We start from the raw sequence: 23,892 nt of genomic DNA on the forward strand, positions 1-23,892 counted from the left end.
AAGGAACATCCAAAACACTTGAATCAGGACACCCACGGTGCGTCGAAATGCCACACTAAACAGTATATACTAAAGAGTAAACTTAAGTTCAGCACACTTTTGAGTAAATATCAGTAGTGTTGCATTAATTCGGACGTACTATTCAGAGCCACACGGCACTTCCTGCCGTTGGGAGGAAGTGACGTGTCACAGCAGCAGTAGCAGCTGTTACCATGGTAACAGCTGCTACTGCTGCTGTTACCATGGTATCAGCAGCAGTAGCAGCTCCGCTCTTTACTGTTTATTCTGGCCGAAACAAGATGACATTATATAATATTATTATATACGAATATTATAATATTAATATTATATAATAATATTATTATACTTAATATTATACTTATGACATATACGTATCACTTAGCAACCAAACACCGCTGCATTGCATTGTGGGAAATTACTGCTTAGCTAGTGTCCATCAATCCATACTAATAAATTTCTCTAGAATGATAGTACATACTATTGAGTACGTACTAATGTTTCGGACGCACTAAAAAATCTCACATACTCATTAGGGTGGAAGTATGCAATTTCGGACGCAGACTTTCTTTCCTTAGTGGTCCAGTTTACTTTCACGTTAAATAATGTGTAAATGTACCTTTAAAAATATGATAGCACGTGTCATTTTCTTGAAACCAGTCCACAGCCAGATCCTTTCCATGTTTCCAAGTTATGCTGGTGAGTGGATCGGTCATGGAGTCTGGACAGAGGACAAATGAAGAGCCCAGTTCCCTGTAGGGATCTGCTTTACCTGTAAAATAAAAATATCATACACACCTCTTTAAATGACATGAGTAAGCTGCTTCTACAGTTTCTTCTGTTATCTGTTTTTAAATCGTATTTTCTTGCTCAGATCTTGTTTAGACTTCCATGTTTTTGATAAAAATAAACCTTCTGTTGGTTTCTATTCTTTACTTTTGAGAGATATAAATGATAAGCGTGTCCTGCTGGTTCTAAAGGGAGTCCAGTCCCTGATGCTCATCAGAGGAGCAGTCAGGTCCACCTGAAATCTACATGACTGAGATCCATTTGGACCAACATTGATCACCAGATCAGCACTTTGTACAGAGATGAATGAAGAGACATCAAACTCAGACCCACTCCAGCGTGATGGAGAGTATTTGTACAAGTATCCTGTTTACTACTAATTACTCTGAATAGTGGTATTTAATGCCATCTTTTGAGTCCGGAAACAGTTTCAAGTAGAAGAAATGAGTTTCAGATCTTTGCCCGAGTTCTCCGAGCAACAACTCACACACCCGTAAATCAATTGGTTTTAAACTAACATCACTTATTCATTATCGTTTACACCAAATTAAAGAATTTTTTCAGCTGTATACCGAACTTCAAATGTGGGTCTAAACCTAAAATATACACTTTTATAAATCAGGCTGCACCCCATTTATCTCCAAAACTTTTTGCACATGAATATGACAACGAAAAAGATACAATTATACATAGCTGAGTTGAAAAATGTAATACTGGGGAAATAAATAAACTTAAAATAAAAACAAAACTGGCCATAAAAGAGAAAAGGGAGCCGGAGACGCTTCCTTTTTTTGGACTGACTGTCGACTTTTAAGTTCAGGTGTTGCAGTTAAAAATAGTCTCTCAAGACTCAATCTACCCTGAAAGACTTCCGAAAACTAAATATAGGTTTTCTCTTCGCCTCGATTCTTATTCCTTAAACCACCATGTTATGTTAAAAAAACGTTTTATTCTGTATTGCAGTAAAGTGAGACTGCTTTAACAATGAAAATGAGAGCAGAGACAATTGAGGAGAAGGCGGACTCATCCGGAATGGTACCAGTTGAATTTTATTTATATCGGGTCCATTACAAGACAAGTTGTCTAGGATCTTTCCAGAGACCAGAACATTGATTGAACACTAAATGTAACATGTTGACAATAAATAGAAATCAAACAGCTTTTAAGCAGCAGGAACATGTGAGCAAAGTTCACACTGCAGATATTATCCTTCATAGCTGTAGATCAAGTATTCACACATGAATGTACAATTCATGGTCTTTCCTTCACGCTGCCGTTTCTGTTCAACTGTTGGAGCTGTTGGAACATCTTCTTGAACCAGGTCAGCTCTCAGTCCTGAAGATGATGATGTTAAGCAGGGTTGGGGTTCTGGTCCTCCTCTGGTCCGCTCCTCGGCAGCCTGCTTCTTCTTCTAGTAATCTGGTTCCGAAGTAAAACAAATTATGAGAAAAACGTCTCAGTTTCAGCATCTGATGTTGTTTATGTTCTACTGGGAATAAAATCCCATTTGATGAGATTTGCAAATCATTACATTTTGTTTTATTAGATTTTACACAGCATTACAACTTTTTTTAATTGGGGTTGTATTTTCTAAAGAGGTTTAAACAAAAGAATACACATTTTTGTCTCACTTTGTCGTAATTTGGGCTCTAAATGTCAAAGTTAGCGTGTGGCAAATGTGATGCTGAGATTTGATGTCCTGTTGGATGAGAAAACATTTTTCGCACCAGCTCCACTGTTGTCATCCACAGTGAGCTTCATCAGCTCCTGATCAACTATTGGATCGTTTGTCAAAGATTCAACAACTAAACGTCACACCAGTTTTCCCATTTCTACCATCAATATTACATTTATCAGCCTCATTTCCCCCCATTGCTGCTGTCTTGTAAACACATTCTATATATATAATCTATCACTTTGGAGAGCATCAGACACCCAGATGTTTTATTCAAGGAACAGTGGTCTAAAAATATGAAAGATATTCTGTCATTAAAGTGTTTTAGTGTCATTTGTCTTCATTGAACTGGTTTTGATATGAAAAATACTTGACACATAGTAAAGTGGGATAGAAAGTATCAAGTGGACTGAGATCATGTAGCCACAAAAAGATCTTGTTTATGCTGAGACGTGCAGGTCCTTGAATGACCACTAGGGGCTGCCTCCAAAAGAGAGTTGATCTGCACTGATCTCAGGTTTAAAATGTCAAACTAGATGTGTATGAAACTGCACCCACAAAAACAGCAGGGAACTAGAAGTTGTATTACTTTGTAAATGTTACCATCTAAACATTCTGGTATCCAAACCAATTTCACTACGGCAGGGATTTCTGTTAACTAGATAACATTAAACTCAGATGGAATTTATTACCTTTATTGTAAGAATTACATCTCTTTGTTTCTGCATATAACTATGACCAAAAACTGATATCCTACAACTCCCGTCAACTGATTTAAAACCCCATCACCTGTTTGCTGTGAATAATGTTGGACCGGCCAAAAAGGCAGAGCTGAACGTCTAAACATACGCAGCAAAGAATGACGGCCTGGACTCAAACCTGCGCTGCTGCATGAGGCCGTGGCCTCCAAATGTTGCAGCTCAGCCCACTGAGCTAAACCTGAACCTAAACATGTCTGCATATTTTAGGTTGGACTGGATTCAGAAGCAAAAACTTAAAATAATGACTCCTTCTAACCACATTAAAAAAGATGCAATCACATTTGAAAAAAATAAGATTCCGATTCAGATTAATAAAAAAATATCATTTGTAGATCAATCAAAACAGAAATAATGATTAGTGACGGCCTCCACTTATCAATACATACATTTAAAAGAATTACTTCTTACACATTTCAATAAAAGACACCCAAACTTCCTTTTCTTGGTTATTGAACTTTACTTTCAAGTTAAATAATGTGTGAATGTACCTTCAAAAATAAGATGGAAAGTGACATGATCTCCAGACCAGTCCACAGCCAGGCCAACTACATATCTCCGAGTTATGGTGAGAAGAAGAGTCATGGAATGTGGACGAAGGACCACTGAGAAACCCAGCCTCCTGTCATCTGTAAAATAAAAATAAAATAATAATTTCATTATACACATGTCTTTAAATAACAGGAGTAAGCAGCTTTTCTCTGTTATCTGTTTTTAATCATTTTCAGCTCTGATCTTGTTTAGACTTCCATCTTTTAATAAAAAATAAACTTGTTGGTTTCTATTTTTCTTTTATGTACTACAGACAATGCATGGAGCTTTGTTACTTTTGAGTGATATAAAGGATAACTGTGTCCTGCTGGTTCGTCCCGTTGCTGTCGGTCATTACAAGAGCAGTCAGTTTCACCTAATATTTTCTTGTAATTGGACTTTAGCAGGAAAACAGCAGGTTATGGTTATTACTTAATGCTCCAACAATCGTGTTAATTTGGCCAGAAGGCGCTGTGTGGTTCAGCCAAGATTGTCATGTCCACTTGTTCATTGTGGAAGCCTCAAATGTTTGAAGTCAGAGGAAGATTGGGGAACGCATGTGCAAATTAAAACTACTGTTCCTCTCATGGTGAGACATTGAACTTTGCCTCCAGTAGAAAGTTACAGTTTTCACCGTCAGTCATCTTTAATGTGGGAACTACTGGTTGACCAGATTTAAGGTGTATCGGTTCATCCGGCTTGGAGCAGGGATGCAAACTAGAAATAACATTTCTTGTTGCCAGCAGGTGGCGCTACGAGCGTTCATGGATATTCCACCGTTCAGGCTCAAAATACAAGCAGGGCTCGGCTGGGCGGGGCTTTCCTCCGCAGGGAGCGGCCTGAGCTTGTGCTGCGTTCCATTTACCTCGGAAGTCGGAAGTCGGAACTAAGAATGACGTCACAGCCGAGTTATCAGCGTTCCAGTTACAAAGTAGGTAAACAAGTTTGTAGTTCGCATATACCACATGAAAAATGTAAATTACACTATAGCAGCATATATATGCCGAACAATACGTGTATACGACTGATTTAGTGTGACCAAAACTAGAATGAAGTGCTACGAATTTTTACAGAGCTCTCTTCTACTGTTTACAACTAGGGCAGCCATCTTGGAATGTGAACTCGGGGGTGGTGAAGACTCTCCCACTTTCCCAGTGGAAAATCCCACTTCGAGGGGCGTTCCAGTTGAAAATTCCGACTGGGAACTGGGAAATCCCCACTTCCGAGGACAAATGGAACGCGGCAATATCTATCGGCCTGAGGCCAGAGGAGCTGCGCGCGCAGCCACGAGCATGAGCCGGGCCGGGTGCGCGCGCAGCCACGAGCAGTAATGGCGCGCTCTGAACGAACACCTGTAGCTCGTCACGTGCGATTGTGTTCAAGAAAGAAATCCATAACACATACACATTGATTTTAGGCCAGATTAAACAATGTAGCCTATGGCTGAATAACAGCGAATTTCTCTTCAAACTGACACGAATAAAGATACCAGAATAACATAGAATATGTATTACTCCACACTTTGCATTTGCTATATTTTAAATGTAAGCATTTCTTCTATTTGTAAGTGTGTTCTGCTTTATTTATTTTTCTGTTTTTAACTCATTAATTCATTTAACTTTTATTTTCTCTGAGTATTGTAGCACAAATTCAGTATATGTATGCATGTGTGTGATATAAATAGAATAAATAAGTGAATGCATGTTGTATCATAAATATGTCTAATATTTATATTAAAACCAAAAGGATTGAAAATCAGTTAAAAATAAACTTAGTTATGGGTATTTTAATCGTTGATTTATCTCTGCCTCTGTTAACTAATACCGGCTTCCCCCGGCCAACGTGCTGGCAACGTGTAGCATACGGCATCTACTTCTGACATCCGATAACTTGCATTTTTCAACAAAGTAAATTAGGCCTACTTACCAGAAAGTAGACGCATCCTGAACTTCATATTGTTTAGTAAGTTTAACAAAAACTTGTCAGCTTAATATAAGTTACTTTTGTCCAACATGTGTGGATAAAATAAAAATTAAAAAAATGTGTTCAGATCTGCATTGATCTGTAGTCTGGAAAGAAAGAGCTAACAGGTAGCACAGGAATTTATACATCTGTCCGTTCACATAACACTCCTGCAGAATATGACGTATGTTTATTCAGCCAATCCGTTGTCTAGGATCTTTCCAGAAACCGGAACATGAACCCCCACCAATTATTACATTTACATTTATCTTGTATTTCTGAACAAATAAAATTATGTAGGCCTACTTACCAGAAAAGATGACTGATCCATTCAATAGAATAAAAAGTAGACCAAACTTGAACTTGAACTCGAGGCTGAAAGTTTAACAAAAACAATTCTGTTTAATAGAAGTTACTTTTGTCCAACATGTGAGGATAAATTAAAAGGGTAAATCGTAAAGATTAAGAAAAAATTGTTCCAGGCTATTCTTCCGTGTTCAGATCTGCATTGATTTGCAGTCTGAAGAAATGAGCGAACAGGTAGAACAGGTAGTTGTTTTTATTTATTTAAGTGCATCTCTTCCTGCATCTCGTAGCACTTATGCAGAATGTGACGTATGTTTAATTAGCCAATAGTCTGTTGCTTGGTACAGTCTGTTATTTAACACTTGTGGTGTGAAATAAACAGAAATGCATCAAGTACTTGAAAAATAAGTAAAAGTATAAGTACCATAACTGAAAAGGACTTTGGTAAAAGTCACCTAAGAAAATTACTAAATTAGTAGCTCATATTAAATGAACTTCAGTGTCAAAAGTATCTTGTAAAAGTAAAATAGAAACAAAGTTTAAACAATAATGAAAATAACAGATCTACAGCCAAACATGCGGAGGCGTGAGCCGTCCTTCCCGTCGGACATCGTCCATTCATTCCTGATAACGGACCTCGTTGGGCATCATCCCTTATTATTCTCCTGCCACATGAAAGCACGTTGGCAGATATTAACATGAATTCACTTACTTGAATGTGTTTCCTGAGGTTGGATGGGAGATCCTGGACATCTTTATCCCGGGCCACAACATGCACGTTATTCATAGTCGGCCATAGGTTGAATAGATCACAGTTGTTAAAAGAGTTGACTTAATTTAACTGCTTTGTGTCCAATAGTGAATCCTTCTGTTACCTCACTCTAGACCAGGGGTTCTTAACCTTTCTGACCTTGGGGCCCAATGTTTTCAGTACAGAGTGGCCCGGGGCCCATTAAATATTAACACTGTATAGCAGGGGTATTCAACTAAAACTTTAAAAGGTCCATTTAGAAAAATTTACTCAAGCGAAGGTCCAGAACATCATAATATATATATATATATATATATATATATATATATATATATATATATATATATATATATATCACGTTGAAGAGCGTCAGAGATCCAGATGATGCATTCAAGGAACAGTGGTCTAAAAATATGAAGGATATTCCGTCATTAAAGTGTTTTAGTGTAATTTGTTTTCATTGAACGTGTTTTTAAGATATGAAAGTTACTTTAAGTTGAGACACAGTAAAGTGGGATAGAAAGTATGTATCAAGTGGACTGAGATCATGTAGCCACAAAAAGATCTTGTTTATGCTGAGACATACAGGTCCTTGAATGACCACTAGGGGCTGCCTCCAAAAGAGAGTTGATCTGCACTGATCTCAGGTTTAAAATGTCAAACTAGATGTGTATGAAACTGCACCCACAAAAACAGCAGGGAACTAGAAGTTGTGTTTATTACTTTGTAAATGTTACCATATATATATATATATGTGTGTGTGTGTATATATTCAAGTAGCCTCTGCATCTGACTGTTATATTATATTATCAGTGTTGGGGTAGTTACTCAAAAAAAGTAATCCATTACATATTACTAGTTACTTTAAAAAAAAGTAATCCCTTACACTACTTAGTTACTGGTTGCTGAAAGTAACTAGTTACATTACTAGTTACATTACTTTTGGATTACTCCGCAATATCACCTGAGCTGCACCATAACTCGATTGCCAATGAACAACATATACAGGACTGTCTCAGAAAATTTGAATATTGTGATTTTCTGTAATGCAATTACAAAAACAGAAATGTCATACATTCTGGATTCATTACAAATCAACTGAACTATTGCAATCCTTTTATTATTTTAATATTGCTGATCATGGTTTACAACTTAAGAAAACTCAAATATCCTATCTCAAAAAATGTGAATATTCTGGGAATCTTAATCTTAAACTGTAAGCCAAAATCAGCAATATTAAAATAATAAAAGGCTTGAAATATTTCAGTTGATTTGTAATGAATCCAGAATGAATTACATTTTTGTTTTTTTAATTGCATAACAGAAAATAAAGAACTTTATCACAATATTCTAATTTTCTGAGACAGTCCTGTAGTTGGAACTTTATTACTGCAGTGCCCAGATCAGCACCAGAAGTCCCGTGAAATCCCGTAAAATCCCGTAAGATCACGTTAAAGGCTGATTTATGGTTCTGCGTTACACCAACGCAGACCTTACGGCGTAGGGTATGCGGCGACGCGCACCGTACGGTGTGTGTCGCCGCATACCTTACGCCGTAGGCACTGCGCGGAACCATAAATCAGCCTCAAGTCAGACAAGTGTTGCAGCGCAACACGTGAAGACGCATGAAAGGCAAGTTTGATTTTCTTTTCTGTTCTCCCGGTCTACATGTAGTTGAAAAGCTTAAAGTAACTAAAGTAACGTATTTTTTCTTGTCTTAGAGTAACTATAACGGGATTACCCAAATTACAACTGTAACGCGTTACATTACTGCGTTACTGGCGAATGTAATCTCGTTACAGTAACGCGTTACTTTGTAACGCGTTACACCCAACACTGTATATTATGTTATATTATTATTATTTTTTACCTTGTCTGCACACATATTAATGGTTGATACCATGCCGGTAGAGACCTGAGGTGTACATATGTGCATTATTACTATATTTAGTATACATACATATATATATGCATACATATGCATAGGGGTGGGCGATATGACCTAAAATTAATATCACAGTATTTTTCATCTTTTGAACGGTGACGGTATAATATCACGGTATTTTTTGGTACGTTTTGGGAGGAGTAGCCTGTCCTGTCCCTTTATGTGAATAAGGTTAATATTTTTATATATATATATATATATATATATATAATATTTTATATATATATATATATATTATATTTATTTTTATTATATTATATTTTAAATATTTTGTAAACCTGTCTTAAAATGTAATACTGGACCTCGGTTGGGCTGGTTGGACAGCGGGTGGTGGAAAATTTCCCTTAATTTTAAATCCAAAACTTGACAGGTTTATGCCATGAGTATTCATATAGAGTAATCCCTTGTTTTTCGAGAGGGTTACGTTCCAAAAAGAACCCGTGATAAGTGATATTCACATAGTAGCAACCCTTTTTTTTTTTTTTTTTTAATTATTATACAAAGCTTCAAATTGCGGAGTTCAACACCGCCTCGCACGTATTTCCCTGCTCTTCTGAGCCGCTCCATCCCGACTCGCGCTGCAGCGTCTTTTTCTTCTAAAGCCCGCGGTAAAGGTGTGTTTTTTCGAGAGAAGAACATGGTTATGGGTATTTTTTTGTCACTCCTTTTTTCTTCTGGGCAAAAAGATTCTTTTAAACCGACATTAATTATTTTTTTTTCCATCTTGAAGTGGGTGACTGGTATTCCAGCAGGTTGAAACAGCGCTCCGCGCTCCGCTGCCGTCAAAGACCCGCCCAGCTCCACTTCTGATTGGCTAGTGTTAGTTTGGTTGAGCGCCAGAGCTGCTTTCCTCTCATTCCATTGGTAGACGAATACGGTTGACTAAGACTTTTTTTTTTCTCTCAAACTTTTTTTTTTTTTTTTTTTTAAGCAGTCAAACTCGCACGCCGAGAAAAAAAACTCCATACGCCGGGGATCCGCACGGTGCCGGAATACTTTAAGCCCTGTCATTTCTTACTACTCTTGTCGTAAGGTGTAGCAGCAGTAAGGATGCCTGCAGTGAAAGCTGTGTACTCTTGGGACGTGCTCCGCTGGTGCTGCTCAGCAGCACCAGCGGAGCAGCGGTCCCAGCGGGACCAGCAGCTGCTGGTCGCACTTGCGCTCGTTTTGGCCCGGGTTGCCTCTTCATATTCACGGGCGTGCGTGTTTTTTAAGTGATGAAACAGGTTGCTTGTGTTTCCACCTCTTGCTGTCACAACACGGCAGCAAACCTTGCATATCCCCGACGTTTTTAATGCCTTATTTAGGCTTATTATTTTATAATTGATTTATTACGGTATTGACGGTATTGCAAAATCCATGTCGTGGCGCAGTTTCACACCGGTGATGACTATGACACCGGTGTACCGCCCACCCCTACATATGCATACACATACATACATACACACACAGAGCCGCCTGGGAGATTTGCGAGGCCCTGTGCGAAATGGCTGGGGGGGCCCTCGCGAAATTTTGGGGTTTTTCGGGTCGGATCGGGTGTCTATATGCGCAATTTTAACTCTCCAATTAGCAAAATACTGGATACCTTCCCCTGCCTCATCGTCATCTGGGCTTGCCTCGACGCGGGGCCACACGGCTGCTTGAGACCCGGTCGGATCGGGGATTTTTGTAACAAATTTATCAAACGAGCCTTTCAGAGAGGCATTAAACTCTTCCATTTTCTTTAGTTTTTTTCTTTTTTCATCCCCTGATGGAAATTTCCTGATTCTGTCTCGTTCTCTCGACATTGTGTTACAGTTTGTTCCGACTCCACCCGTCTGGATCAGAGCAGCTTGTGTCTGCGCTTGGTCTGATCAGTTGTATTGAACAACAGACACGCGCATCATTGCACATATATTTATTGATATGCACAGACTAGTACACATTTAGGTCTGTAATGGAACGTGACTGTTGATATTTATAAGGGAAAAAACAAAAAAAAAAATTTAGAAAAAAAAAAAAATTTGAAAAAAAATTTTTTTGAAAATTTTTTTTTTTTTTTTGAAAAAAAAAAAAAAAAAACGGCCCATAGCGCGAGGCCCCCTGGGGCGCGAGGCCCCGTACAGTCGCACGGTTCGCACACCCCTTGCGGCGGCCCTGTACACACATACAAACCCAGTGGTTTTTTTTGGGGGGGGGTGGGGGCGGGGGGTTGGCATGACATCCACTGCCAATCCAGGAAGCAGGAACACACGGAGGCACACGTCAAGCACTGGAAATCTGCAACAAAAACCACAAACGAAACACAAAACCGACACGGAGCCGACCAAAACACGAGCATCGATTGACCCAAAACTACAGAGCAGGTTGGATGACATCACTGAGCTGAGAGGTTAGGCTGGCACTGAGCTCCCGCTCCCATCGACCGTAATTTGCATTTTGACCCACCTCAGACTGGTATTTTTCTGGTGTTGCTTCCTAATGATGTCAGCCAAGGAAAGTGGCTCGGTTCCGACCGAAAAAACTAGTAAAGGTCAAAGAAGTCTGAGAAGCAGACACAACAGCGAGGTGCAAGATGGCGGCCCGGGTGCTGGTGGCTGCTCCTCACAGCTAATTCAGGAGGTTGCCGAGAGCGTAGGCAAGGTTTTAGAGGAGAAGCTGGCCAAATTCACGAACACGCTAGAAGCTATCACAGCTCGAGTGGAAGGCAACAGTAAAAGGCTGGACGAAGCCGAGGGCCGAGTGTCCACGCTGGAGGACCTGCTGTCCATCACCGAAAACAAGCTCCGGGAGGTTGAGGCGAAGTTACAAACTCTCACTGATAAAGCGGACGACATGGAGAACAGATCGAGGCGGGACAATATCAGAGTTGTTGGTTTAAAGGAAGGAGCTGAAGGTGAGCAACCTATTGCTTTTTTTGAACGCTCGCTGCCGAAAATATTGAACATGGACACTAAACGGGGCATAATTAAAATCGACCGGGCGCACAGAGGGCTCGGACCGGCCCACGGCGACCGCCCCAGACCCGTCCTCATCAAGCTGCACAACTCCGGGGATAAACAGCGGATCGTGGCCGCACTGAGGGAGAGACGACAGCTGACACATGAGGGACAGAGGCTGTACATCCAGCAGGACTTCTCCGCTGCGGTGAAGGAAAAGCGGCGTGGCTTCAACAAGGTGTGTGAGCGTCTGATCGGACTGAACGTCTGCTTCATCATGCGGTTCCCCGCTGTCCTCAGCTTCATGTACAACGGAGAAAAACATGCTTTCCAGTCTCCCCGAGCGGCGCAGTCCTTTGTGGATGGACTGTCGTGAACTGTGCGAGGATTATCACTGGTAAATATGCAGTATAACGATAGTTAGTGTCAGGATGCCACTCACTGGTTTGAGTCGGAACTGCTGCTGTGTGTGACACTTAAACACGGAGGCTACGCTGAGCCCTCTTCTCTGTTTATCTTAGTTAAATTTTATTTCATCTTTTGTAATACAGCAGTGCACATCAATCCTGAAATGTTAAGTAATACTCTGTTAATATAGCCACACTGCACTCATATTATAAGTTGGGGCTCTACCGGCTGTGATGTGGACTCACAAAATTAAAAGTTAAATTAAGTTTGGGTTGGGTTGCTAATCTTAGGCTCCAAAGGGAGGTGAACCTGTCTGGGTCATGGGAGTGGGGGCTCCTTGAAGAGATTGATGTGGTTTCTCTTCCTCAGTGTTTCTTTCGCTCTCAGGGTCATGCAACCCTCTGTAACTGTTACACAAACCTGGTTATTATGGTTGTGTTTTTTGTTGTTTCTTAAACTTAAACTTAAACTTTATTTATTTGTATAGCACCAAATCATACAATATAAAATGCAACCCCCCCACCCCCCACCCCCCACGCGTACACACACACTCACTCACACTCATATACATGTGCACACACTCACACGCCCACACACACACACACACATACAGTAAGTGGACTGGTGACATGGCTTAGCACTAACGATCCAGGTGAGTAAAACACTACCTATGGGTGGTCGTCCACACTGAGAGGCTCCACCGACCATGACCACAAGGAGCATCGCCACAGAGACCCCCCCAACCCGGACAGACCGGGGCAGACCCCACACAGGAGGTGGAGTCCCTCCCCCAGCTACCCAGGCCTGAGGGATCCCCATGACGACACCCCCATGGGCGGAGCAGGCACACCTCCCAGTGTGGACGACCCCCCTGAGGAAACACTGGAGCTAAAAACTAAAAGATTAAAAGAAAGTAAGAAATGCCTAAAAGTGTAAAATTTTAGAGAAATCTATATAAAACTTAAGATGAATAATAAATAACATAAAGTAAAAAGTCACTAAAATGGATTAAAGTTTTAAAGATAATAAAAGAGCTAAAGAAGTAGACACAATACATAGCTAAAAAGACTAGGTAAATGAGATCAGATAAAAGCCAAACTAAAAAGGTGTGTCTTGAGCCTCCTTTTAAAAATATCAACATTCTCTGCGGCCCTGAGGTTCTCTGGCAGGCTGTTCCATAAAGAGGGGCCATAATGGCTGAATGCAGCCTCACCGTGGGTTTTGGTCGCGGTTCGGGGAATGGTTAAAAGGCCGGTGCCAGAGGACCTCAGGGTCCGTGAGGGTTGATACAGTAAAAGCAGATCAGATAAATAAGATGGCCCAAGACCGTTAAGTCACTTAAAAACCAGTAAAAGAACCTTAAAATCAATCCTAAAACGGACGGGGAGCCAATGCAGCGATTTTAAAACAGGTGTAATGTGCTCCCGCCCTCTGGTCCTCGTCAGCACGCGAGCGGCTGAGTTCTGTAATAGCTGTAGGTTATTAATACTCTTTTTAGGAAGACCAGAGAGCAGGGCATTACAATAATCTAAACGACTAGAGATAAACGCATGCATCAGAACCTCCGTGCTGGCCTGAGAGAGACTCTGGCTATGTTCTTAAAGGAGCTTGAGGCTGTTTTTTTCATTTGCAAAATGTGCTGCAATTCGGTCCCGATTTTCCCGCGCTGGGCTTGCAGATGTGACGTCACATGACGCTGCATGCACGTTCTCCCCGTTCTCCTGTGCCGGCTTCACTGTTGGCTGCAGTACCCTCAACGGCCGTCGTGGTGAAGGGTGGCGATAGAGAGTCTCATTTCTTAAAAGCAGCCGCAAGCTCCTTTAAGATGGTAAAAACCTATCTTCGTAATATTCTTTATGTGTGGAATAAAAGTGAGCTCAGAGTCAAAAATAACACCCAGGTTCTTTACACATTGCGAAGGTTTAAAATCTTGTAGTTTTGGTAAAAGTTTCTCTCTCTGGCCTTCAGGACCAATAACTAAAACCTCTGTTTTGTCCTGGTTGAGCTGTAGGAAATTATCTGCCATCCATGACTTAATATCTAAAATACAGTTAAAAAGGGCATCAAGTGGCCCTGTGTCATCAGGAGACACGGCGATGTACAGCTGTGTGTCGTCAGCGTAACTGTGGAAGCTGATGCCGTGTCTCCTGATGACGTCCCCCAAGGGAAGCATGTAAAGGTTAAAAAGAAGCGGACCTAAAATTGACCCTTGGGGGACCCCACACTTAATTTCATGCATTCTGGAGGAACATGTATCCAAACTTACAAAGAAAGATCGATCTGTGAGATAGGAGCGGAACCAGTTAAAAAACAGTACCAGAGAGGCCCACCAGGTGCTTCAGTCTGTTTAATAAAATGTGATGGTCTACTGTATCGAAGGCGGCACTAAGATCCAGTAGAACCAAGACTGTCAGTTTGCGGTTATCTAAATTGCACCTGATGTCATTTAAAATCTTTAAAAGGGCTGTCTCGGTGCTGTGGTTCATCCTAAAGCCAGACTGAAATTTCTCTGAAATATTGTTTCTTATTAAAAAATAATTTACTTTTTACATTTAGCTTTTCTAAAATCTTACTTAAAAAGGGTAAGTTGGATACAGGTCTGTAGTTATTAAAAATGCTGTGATCTAAATTACTCTTTCTTAGGCCGGTTGAGGCCTGTTTTAGTGTTCGATGCCCGCCGTTCAGGGGCAGATTTTCTGTTTACAGTGCTCTGAAATGTAAAACTACCTCCTTACCACCATTGAACTCTGCTGAATATATATATATATATATATATATATTTTTTTTTTTTCTTTTTTTTTTCTTATTTTTTTATCCTCACTAACATTAGGGAAGGTACAGCTATCATGTCAGCTTTGCTTGCGACCCTCTCACTTTATCCAACCTGTGTATTACTGACGCATCCTATTCCCATATAACAACCATGAGTGATGTTAAGATTATCTCTTTAAATGTCAAGGGGCTCGGCCATGTTGTAAAAAGGAGAAGGTAATTTCTTTATTGAAGAGAGAGAACGCACATATCGCCCTCCTTCAGGAAACTCATTTGACAGATGCGGAACACATTAAATTAAGGAGGAACTGGGTAGGCCAGGTGTTCTATTCGTCCTTCAATTCACATAGTAGGGGAGTAGCCATCCTTGTTCATAAGAAATTGCCATTTACTCTGGATGAGGTCATTAAGGATGATGAGGAACGATTTGTTATTATTACAGGTTTCCTATATGGGGAGCGTATCCTCATTGGCTCCGTCTACGGCCCTAACACGTTCGAGCCCTCTTTCTTTTCTAAACTAGCAGCAACATCTTCACGTCTACCTCCTTTCACCGTAGTTAGAGGGGACTTTAACTGTGTTCAGGATGCTAGTGTTGACCAATCTCACCCGAAACCTGCTTTTATCTCAAAAAAGACTGCAAGGCTGAGGGAGCTGGGTGCGGATTTGGGTCTCCTTGATGTTTGGAGGATTGTAAATCCAGGGGCGAAGGATGGATTACACCTTTTACTCCCATCCCCACCAGTCCCTATCAATAATTGACTATTTTCTAGTGTCTAGAGAGGTAGTAGACAGAGTCAAGGCATGCTCAATTGGAATTTGTACGTTGTCTGATCACAACCCAGTATCTATAATTATCCCCCCCCCCCTACCTCGATCCCTCCTCACGTCACTGGAGGCTTAATTCCTCACTTTTAAGCAGTCCCCCATTTTTGGATTTTCTGGAGAAACAATGGGAGCTTTTTATGTCAAAAAATAACACACCAGGTATAAACCCTTCCCTACTGTGGGAAACAGCTAAGGCGTTCATGAGGGGGTCCATCATATCTTACACAGCAGCTCTTAAGAAGGATACAATTAGGAAGCAATTGGAATTAGAACATTCAATCCAGGTGTAGCGCCCCTTTAACCGTCCTCAATTCTAAAGGCGCTCCCCAGGTTCACTAACCTCTTTAAACACACTTTTCAATACCTAAAATAATAGGTGATATGGATGTTGATAAACGCTATCAGATGCTTCCGTTTTCACACATTTATTATACACAATTAAATAAATAAATAAAACAAACCCAACAAATAATATGTTCTTCTAGAAACAAAAATCAGAAATAAACCAAGGGTTCAGTGCACTTCAACCCTGTGAGCAGATTACCCTAATGGCTCACTTAATTGTATCAACCTAAAGCCTGCACTCTACCTTTGATAAATAAAACCCTTGATACAAAAGAAAAACACAGTCACCAGTATTGGGTACCCAATTGCACAACGTTGCAGGCCTGTTTCAGTCCTTAATTGAGCTGGAAGTCCGGAGCACAAAATGGTGGTGCGCCTTAGCACCAAAGCTTAAGGGGACATATTATGGCATTTAATGTATATGCCATGCTGAGTGCCAGGCTGTGTCTAATTGTTTGTTTATTGTTTTGGAATTGTTGTGTTAACCATTTTATTTGCATGTTTTTGTTTTGTTAGTTACTGTTTGAAATGTAACCTTTTCTGTGTTTTGAGTTGACATGCAATTACCTTTTTGTTTGAGTTGATTAGACAGCTGAACACAATCAAGCAGCAACCGAATCCTGACAGACAGCTGCAGTGGCCAATAAACCACTGCAGGCTGGCCCCCCCAGACCAATGGTGGACCAGGGGAGGGTTCCCTTCCCCCCTTGATATTCAAGGGAGCTGCAGAGTTGAGGAACGAGAGTTGATGAACAAGAGTGGATGGACTGTGGTGGCTGGACGGAGAATGGGCAGAGCTGAGGAGGATAGACTGACGTACAGAGGCCCATGGGGGCCCAGGTGGTTGGGGAGCCCCCGGCGGACTCGGACCGGGGATCCCTGTTGGCGTGGGCCAACAGGGAGGGGGCACTGAGAGGGCACTGGAGGACAGTAAGCCCAGAATGACTGAGACTGTTCATCTTTAACCTTTTTAACCTTTTATGGATTGGCCATTTTAGAAACAGTTCTATTTTTAGTGACTCCCCCACCCCTGATTTTATAACCGTCTTGGAGCAATAAATGTCTGTTGCTGCACTCCTGCTTTTTGTTGTGGGTTACTAAGCGCTGCTCACCCTCGAAAGTATTTAATTGGGGACTTGAACCACCCCTGTGACATATTTTAAACAGGCCTTGAATGTCTTAAAAACAATCTAAAGCTTGTTTTTTCTACATAAAAACAGAAATTCAGCCTGTGGGCCATGTCTCTAGTTTTACCGCTTCTAACCTCTTTTTCTGTGAGTGATTCTGAGAGGCGGGGAGGTTATGATAATGAGGATCTGCGCTGATTGGCTGCTTTTTTTTTTTTTTTTTTTTTTTTTTTTTTTTTTTTTTTTTTTTTTTTCTTTCACCTTGTCTGCACACATATTATTGATTGATACCATGACGGTAGAAACCAAAAGTGTATATATGTGCATTATTACTATATGTAATATATACATATATATATACGCACACATATGCGTACACATACATAAATATACACATACAAACCCAGTGTTTTTTTTTTTTTTTTTTTTTTTTTTTTTTTTTTTTTTTTTTTTTTTTTTGGGGGGGTGGGGGGTGGGGTGACGACATCCACTGCCAATCCAGGAAGCAGGAACACACGGAGACACACGTCAAGCACTGGAAATCTGCAACAAAAAAACCACAAACAAAGCACGAAACCGGCACGGAGCCATCCAAAACACGAACAGCAATCGACCTAAATCTTGAGATCTGATCGCAGTCTGAGCTAAACTATCGCTACCGCTACCTAAACCCAAAAACTAGAGAGCCAGCATGCAGGTGAACAAGCCAGTGTGTATGTCTATGTGTGTGTGTGTGTATGTATATGATCATGCATGTGTGTGTGTGTGTGTGTGTGTGTGTGTGTGTGTGTGTGTGTGTATGCATGTGACTAAATGACTATATGTGTGTGTGTATGTGTGTGTGTGTGTGTGTGTGTGTGTGTGTGTGTGTGTGTGTGTGTGTGTGTGTGTGTGTGTGTGTAATAAACCAAACAAAGCTCCACCTGAAGTGTATCTATAGTGGGGGAGGGGGGGGAGCAACCCCGCCACCCGCGAGACCAGAGGCCGACAAGGAAGAGCCCGGAACCCAGGCCACCGGCAACCCCACAGAGGGGAGAAGTAGGAGGGAGGCAACCCACCGCCTGCGAGGCCCCCCCCCCCACCCGGCGGCGGCCGAGGGGGCCCGCGGGCGGGGCCCCCACGGCGCGGAAAGAAGCAGCCAGGGATCCCGCGGCGGCGGACCGCGACCCAGGCAATCCCCGGCCACCCGGTCCGGGCCGGACACGCGGCCAGGAGGCCCTCACCCTTCAGGCCAACGACCCCCACCCGGCAGGGGGCCAGCCTGCCCGGAGAGACAGAGCCGCCCCGGCCGCCGACGCGGGCAGGCGCACCCGTCCCCCACGAAAGTGGCCCTCCAAGACCAGAGGGGCGCCCCGCCGTAGAGGCAGCGGGGGGGACCGGAGACGGGCCCGGAGAGAGGGAACCCCCCAACAAGGCGACACCCGCGCAGGCCCGACAACGGAGGGCCCCAGACCCAGGCATCCCATTCATTCATCCATTCACCTATTCGATACCTATACTAATAATAATATAATATACTATACATAATAATAATAATAATACTAATAATAATACTAATAATAATAATAATAATAACCATCTTTGTATAAAATAATATTGATAAATTATTAAGTTTTTGATGTCCTGCCAATGGAGGCTCAAATCCTCCATGGCAGGACCCTTCCATACCGCATTCCCACCGACACAGACATACAATCACGCACCGTTTCCCCCTCCCCGGGGGGATCCAGCACCGCCAGAAGGCACCCCAGGCTGCACGGCGGGCCCCGCCAGGCCCGGGTAACCCGACCCACCCGTCCCAGGCCCAGGCCGGTGAGGGAACGCGGGTGATGTGGGACCCCCTCCCGCCCCTTGTGTTGAGTGCATGTGATTAATGCCATAAAAACAGGGAGGAGGGTTGGCTGATTGGCTGCTTGAATGACGTGTAGCAGGGGAGGGAACAAACCCTCGCGCCGGCCAGAAGAGCCGGCTGCATGTCCCATGCCAGGGAGCTTCTGCGACAAAATAAATTCCATTGCTTTATTTTTTTGTATTGGACTGTCCTAACTGGCCGCGAGTTTAACGGTTTCAGTCTGGACAGAGAGCGTCCGATGTCACGCAGCTCTACACGATAGTCGGATGCTCTCATTCAGTTACACGGTGGAAACGGATCTTACAGCCTGATTTACGGTTCTGCGTTGATGTGACGCAGAACCATAAATCAGCCTTTAGTCACCTCGTCTTCACACAGGAAGATTTATAAACAGGTACACCACAGTTCTTTACTCCAATTCCTCAAGACAAATTAATCATGTTAACTGTAAAGAAATCACAACACTGAATTTTCACAAATGACAACTTTATTGTTAAAAAATAAAACATAAGTTGTATATAAATAACATTGATGCACTATTGCTGGCTCAAGGAAGGACCGTGCATTTCTTCTGAAGGTGTCTGAACAGCTTCAGGTACTTGGAAGATCTGAAATCATGAACAGAAGAAAAATGTATTAAGGTACCCGTCGGGGATCCTCACCGGTCCGGTCCGTGAGGGGCCCCGGTGCTCCGGAGCTAAGCTAAATACTTAGCCCATGCAAAGATCATACTTGTAGACAAATATAAATAACATTAAAAAAAATAGCGTCACTTACCGCTGACTCGTGTGCAGTTGCCGGGTCCGGGCTGTGGGAACTGATCCTTTTATGAGGGTAAGTGTCGATGCAAAACCTCATTTCTACTGTCCCTCGTTGTGGAAACAGCCCCCGCATCTAAACAATGGCTGAAGCTGCAGCCGGCAGAGAGAGTTGTGGCCGTGGTTTTAGCAGCGGAGGCCGAACCTCTGCGCCTACGGTGACGTCACCATAGGCGCAGAATCTAAACGGCTCGTAGAAGTCACATGACACTGGAAGGACCCTCCAGGCGGGGTGAACAGACCTTGCAGATTTTCATGGGATTTCATCTTCCCTGTGTTGGCAGGGTGAGGGGAGACCACTTTATATATGTTAAAACAAGAAAAAACGTGTTTTTCATAATAGGTCCCCTTTAAGATGGCGGTGCGCCTCGCACCAAAGCACAAAATGGCGGGTGCGTCTTAGCACCGAAGGAAAAAACCCCACAACCTGAAATGGCGTCGTCCCGGCCCCACGTGTGGCTCCGCGTGCTGCGGCACTGCCGGCCGTAGACAGGTCCTCGGTCCCCGGTGGTGTATGCGACCAACACTCACCCAGGGCCCGTCAGACAGGTTGACTTGTACAGCTGGGCGACGGTTTCACCTCGTGGAGTGGCTGTTCGCTGCTCACGGTGATGGCCGTCCCTTAATTGGCGTGGGCTGCACCAACTTCCAACCGCACTTTGTTGGGACACTTATCCAGAGTCCGTGTTGATGTAGGTCCGACGCTGCATTGAAGGGCGATAAAAGACTCACTGTCCATTCACCTCTGTTCCACTCTCCAACCAACGTGTCTGTTAACCCTAGTCCTTTTCTCTTTTCTTTCTTTTCCCCATCTCGGTTTATACTCCCGGCTGCTTGCTGCTCCGCTCTCCTCTCCGTCTTCTCGGCGTCACTCCGACACCTCCTCCTGGCTCCGCCCCCTGCTTGCTGATTGGATCCCCACAGGTAAGTTAAACTTAAATTTATTCATATTTTTACATTTACATATACACTTTCCTTCGTTTTAACGGTCATCTTTAACAGACACCAAAATAAACAAATAACATTTAAATAAACAATTATTTCGTTCATGGGATTTTACCATAGGGTTACACAGGAATTGGAGAACAAGTTTAAAGGGTCTCCATCCAAACATAATCTCAAAAATTTGGAAGCAGCAAGATCGGCACTTAAACAACTCCTAACAAGCAAAGCAGAGGCTTCTATCCTTTTTGCTAGACAGAGGCTGTATGAACATGGCAATAAACCTGGCCGCCTTCTTGCTCGACTGGCAAAGGGCAGAAATGCCATTAATCTAATATCATCACTTAAAGATAGCAATGGAGAAAAAGTTCATGAATAAAAAAAAAATTAACAATATTATGAGACAGTTCTACCACAAGTTGTACTCCTCTGAATGTAATACATCTGATGAGCTTAAAAAGTCTTTCTTTGATCAAGTCAGTCTCCCCTCTCTCACAGAAGAACAACAGGAGCTCCTGAACGGGGCGGTTACTAGAGAGGAGGTCCTGGATGCTATTCGCACACTTCAGAGTGGGAAAGCACCAGGACCGGATGGCTATGGACCAGAGTATTATAAAAAAATGAGCAGAGCTGTGGTGGGACCTCTGACCAATATGTTTTTGGACTCCTTCGGGAAGAAATGTCTCCCTTCCTCCCTAAATTTAGCCAACATCTCCTTAATACTGAAGAAAAATAAACCATCAGATGAGTGTGGCTCCTACAGACCTGTCAGCCTTATAAATGTGGACAGCAAGATACTTTCTAAAGTGCTGGCCAGAAGATTGGAGAACTATTTACCTTTACTTATAAATGATGATCAGACTGGCTTTATCAGGGGAAGGTTTTCGTACTCCAATGTGAGAAGACTTCTTAATGTCGTACAGTATTCCTCACAGATGCAACACCGGGCACTAGCTATATCATTGGACGCAGAAATGGCGTTCGACAGGGTGGAGTGGGGGTTCATGTGGGATGTCTTGTACAGGTTTGGATTAGGAGGGGACTTTATGAATTGGATAAAACTCATTTATCATTCACCAGAGGCTTGTGATCTAACCAATGGCGTGCGTTCCTCCCCCTTCTTGCTCTGTAGAGGGACAAGACAGGGCTGCCCGCTCTCCCCCCTCCTTTTTGCCCTCACTTTAGAGCCACTGGCAGAACGCATCAGGATTAGTAAGAACATACACAGCGTTACTTTGGGCGAGACCACCCACAAGATAGCATTATATGCCGATGACGTTTTGCTTTTTCTTTCAAATCCTGAGATTTCAGTCCCAGCCACTCTGTCGATTATCGACTCATTTGGTGCAATATCGGGCTACAAAGTAAATTACACAAAATCTGAGGCCATGCCCCTGGGTAATTTTGGCACCAGTTCAATTACGATTTTCCCATTCAGATGGACCACCTCAGGCTTTGTCTATCTTGGTATCAAAGTGTCACCTAACACTGAGGACTTGTGGAGACTGAATTTTGCACCTACAGTCAGAGCAGTTAAGAATGACCTTGAGAGATGGCATGACCTGCCCCTCTCTTGGATGGGTAGAATTAGTCTCATAAAGATGAACATACTCCCCAGATTGCTTTATCCTATGCAGATGCTACCCTTATGGATATCAAAGAAAGTAATCTCGGATTTAGAAAGGGCCTTTTCGCGATTTATCTGGCACAATAAAAGGCCCAGAATCAAAATTAAGACTTTGCAACTGCCAGTGGAGCGAGGGGGCTTAGCCCTACCTGACCTGAGATTTTATAACTGGGCCTGCCACACCCGAATAGCTTGGGACTGGCTGCAGTCCCATTTAAAATCAGAGAGGAGTATCGATGAGTGGCTCCCCTCTTCCTACTCCTTACTGAGTAAACTCACTAATTATGGAAAAAAGAGTTCTTTAGGCGTTCAGCATAACCCTATTATCCACAATACTATCAGAGTCTGGCGAACCATCAATAAACTTTTTGGGAAAAGCGCCTGGCTCTTTGCACTAACACCTCTGACTAAGAATGAAGAGTTCACCCCGGGAGTTGAAAGCAGTCTGTTTAATAGTTGGCATGTGAAAGGCATCAGGCTAATTCGGGATGTATACCAGGGTAATACACTGATGTCCTTTCAGCAGCTTCAACAAAAATATGACATTGCGTCTGGACATTTCTATGCATATCTCCAAGTCCGGAGTTTTATTCTGTCAAAGGTGAAAAATCTCCACGCAGGCACCCACACTTTTAGCGATAGAGATTTATTTTTATTGAACCGAACAGACACAAGACGTTTTCTCTCTCATTCCTATTCACTGTTCCATTCCATGGATCCATCAGATATAAGCAAGGTTATACAGAAGTGGGAACGCGATCTTGGTGGGCAATATATCGAAGATGACTGGTGTGAGGCAATAGCCTCCACCAAAACCACATTTATCTGCAACCGGATGAGGGAAACCCAATATAAGATACTCCATAGATCCCACATAACACTATATATTCTTAATAAGATGGATAAACGGACCTCCCCTCTTTGCATCAAATGTAAACGGAGAACTGGGACATACATTCACTGTTTTTGGGAGTGTCACTTGATTGCAAGGTTCTGGAGCAATGTAGCCCAGGAACTGAGTAAAATTTTCTCGCTTAAAGTATCAAAGGATTCAGGCCTCTTCATATCGGGTTTGCCTTCGAAAACATTGTCTCTGAGTAGATCTCATTTCAACCTTTGTGACAAACTTCTATTTCTGGCTAAGAGATGTATTTCAAAGCAGTGGATAAGTGAGAAGCCCCCGACAGTTACACAATGGTACCAAGAAGCATATAAGGTTTTACCCTTAGAAAGACTTTCTGCGCGAATGAGAGGGGATGATAGTTGGTTTGAGAGAACATGGTCAGCCCTGCTGAGGTACCTACCTCCGCTCCTCCGGGACATTGTAAATAAGGGGAGATATGCCTTGGACTGGAATATTCCCACTAGGGGATCTGTGAGCATATAATGTGCCTATCTACTGTTATCACCTGTCTCTAGACCCCCCCCCTCGCTGTTTCGTTTTGTTTTGTTCTAAATTAGTCTAATTATTTAACTTATGTATTTATACATTTATATTTTTGTCCTACTGATGGTTTTAT

General features: G+C 42.5%; 1 protein-coding gene and 1 long non-coding RNA gene across 3 annotated transcripts in view; both read right to left on the reverse strand.

The window, feature by feature from the left end:
• LOC133425044 (NACHT, LRR and PYD domains-containing protein 12-like) overlaps positions 1–23,892 on the reverse strand; it is a 210,295-nt gene that overhangs the window by 164,197 nt on the left and 22,206 nt on the right. The gene's annotated exons all lie outside the window — the stretch shown is intronic.
• On the reverse strand, positions 1,872–6,245 carry LOC133425321 (uncharacterized). Of its 2 annotated transcripts, none has more exons than XR_009770959.1 (3): positions 6,044–6,245; positions 3,732–3,869; positions 1,872–2,226 (listed from the first exon to the last, which is right to left on the reverse strand). It is a non-coding gene; the product is annotated as an uncharacterized LOC133425321 (long non-coding RNA). The 2 variants fall into 2 exon arrangements; XR_009770961.1 differs by lacking the exon at positions 6,044–6,245 and adding an exon at positions 5,698–5,834.

Source organism: Cololabis saira, chromosome 24, assembly GCF_033807715.1.
Source record: "Cololabis saira isolate AMF1-May2022 chromosome 24, fColSai1.1, whole genome shotgun sequence".
In the NCBI taxonomy this organism is placed as follows: domain Eukaryota; kingdom Metazoa; phylum Chordata; class Actinopteri; order Beloniformes; family Belonidae; genus Cololabis; species Cololabis saira.